Source organism: Anomalospiza imberbis, chromosome 1 (assembly GCF_031753505.1).
Source record: "Anomalospiza imberbis isolate Cuckoo-Finch-1a 21T00152 chromosome 1, ASM3175350v1, whole genome shotgun sequence".
Lineage (NCBI taxonomy): Eukaryota > Metazoa > Chordata > Aves > Passeriformes > Viduidae > Anomalospiza > Anomalospiza imberbis.
The window spans coordinates 50,172,425-50,174,707 of NC_089681.1; the positions used below are offsets into that span (position 1 = coordinate 50,172,425).

Here is a 2,283-nt window from a genome sequence, read left to right on the forward strand (position 1 = left end):
TCCGCTGGTGCTTTCTACTCCTATTTCCAAATCCGGGTTTCAGGAGGTGGCTTACATACATTTGTTACATCGTTACTTAATAGGATATAACAGCTCTAAGGCTTTTTTTTTTTTTTTTTTTTTTGCTTATATTTTGGTTAGTGCTTTCAGCACACTGTATGGGAGTCTCTCCTTTCTAAAATTGCCATCCTAAGCACCCCTTTCTGAAACTCTCCTGCCAAGTATTCCCTGCAAACTCTGCATTAGAAGAATATTAATCTGATTTACAGTAACTTGACATGACAACTTGTGGTAATAGGTGATAAAAAGTTGAATCCTTGCGACAGAGAGGACGTTCATCTCTGACCATGATATGAACATGGGATGCCCCAGGGGTCTGGCTCAGGAGAGCACAGAGCCTGTGAGCACAAGGTGATGAATGAAGGGAAGAATTTGCAGCATCACTCTAAAGAGCCATTTGACCCAGAGAGCATCATTATTTCCACACATTTCAGCAGTTCCTAGTGTGGGCTGGCCTTATATATCCAAGCTTTTATGGGGCCTCTGTATTATTTGTGTGGCAGCATTGGGTTCCTTTACATGAACCCAATTAATAATGCTTCATCTGCCACTGCTTATTAACACACTTCCAGGAGATCAAGTGGTGGGAGAGGGACTGACGGCAACTGAACTTCATACTCTGAAGGAGGAGTTCAACATTTTCCTGAGATCTATGCTCTGAGGGTGATGCTGGAGGTGCAGATTTACAATTAAGTTTAGGTTCACATAAAAGTGGTAATGAATACTATAGCAAAATACCATGCAGATGGTGTTTTCTTTACAGAACGGCCTTCCTGAAAAGTCTCTGCATCCCCACCATCACTGGCACATCAGCCAGCAGCACTGGCTATTGGTGTCCTCTGGCCCCAACGGCATCCTGCAGACCTTCCACCATGGCACCAATCCTCACTGCTGTGCCATGGCAACATGTTCCTGAAAAGTATCCTGGTGTGACAGCTCACCTGCTTACAGCAAAATCCAAGAGCACTTGTTTAAATGCTCTGTTTCCAGTAAAGGAAACTCTACACCTCAGAAGCAGCTTTGTCCCTGCCTGGTCATTTTAAACTGGGGCTTGTTAGAGGGACCAGGGCAGTGTTTGTTATAATTTGCCAGTCCCTGCAGATTGCTTTCAAACTGGAGAGCATTATTACCTGAGATTAGAGCTATGCCCAGCTTTATTTTTATGCCATCATCAGTGCACGTGATGTTTAAAGACAAAAAGACAGGAAGAGGCAGCATCTCTTCCCCAGCTAATGTATATGGTTTGGTGACTGAAAGAGATTTATTGAAATCAATGTGCACTTTACCATCGATTTCTTTGTGCAGTGAGGCCTCCTTTAAAGCTTGTCAGCTTTTCCTTGTAAAGCTGAAATGAGACTAACCTGACGTATCAACAGTGAGTAGTTTGAAGTGATACTTCTCTTTCTCTCTCCTTCTCTCTCTCCAGACTTCTGAGACACCACAAAATAACTTTTATTTAAAAATGTATTTATCACATTTACTGAAGGTGTCCAAACTGCCTAAAAAAAACCCCAAAAACTGCATAAAAAATTCAATTTAGCATTGGCAGGGGACTTGACCAGATGAACTAACTGGTCGTTTATTGGTAGCTATGACTATAATTGCATGTCCATATTATGCTGTTTAAAATTTTAAATTCAACCCACACCATATTTTCATTCAGTGAAAGGAATTTATTTTAGCATCATTCTTTGCCCATGTCAGGAGAGCAATTTTTCACTGCTGATAAGAAAATGACATTTTTTATTTTAAAATTGCAAATTAAAAAGCCATTTCTATGTCTCCAGAGCTTTTATTTATTGATTGTCTCATTATTTAGTGAATAATTTCAATTAATTTTATAATAATAATAATCTGTAGTGCATATCTATTGAATTGTACAGAAAAGACCTTAAATAAACTATTGTGAGTTATGATCTTGTCATAATGTCATGAAATGCTGCTTTTTCAGGCTCCATAACTTGACCCCTAAAAAGAATAGCAAGAAATACATTATTTGTATTTTTTAAGTGGACTGACAGGCTTCTGCAATGAAGTGACCTGCTCAGTGGATGAAGGGAGAGCAGTGGATGAAGGGAGAGCAGTGGACATTGTTTACCCTTTCTAGGCAAGAAAGGCATTTGACATTATTTCCTATAAGACTCTCATAAATAAGCTGTCAATATATATGTTAGATAAAAGGGCGGTGAGGTGGACTGAAAACTGTCTGAATGACCAGGTCCA

General features: G+C 39.6%; 1 long non-coding RNA gene across 1 annotated transcript; it reads left to right on the forward strand.

The window, feature by feature from the left end:
- Positions 1 to 591: 591 nt before the first annotated feature.
- Positions 592 to 1,973, forward strand: LOC137478489 (uncharacterized). Its single transcript, XR_011001609.1, has 2 exons — positions 592 to 723; positions 806 to 1,973. It is a non-coding gene; the product is annotated as an uncharacterized lncRNA (long non-coding RNA).
- The last annotated feature ends 310 nt before the right edge of the window (positions 1,974 to 2,283 follow it).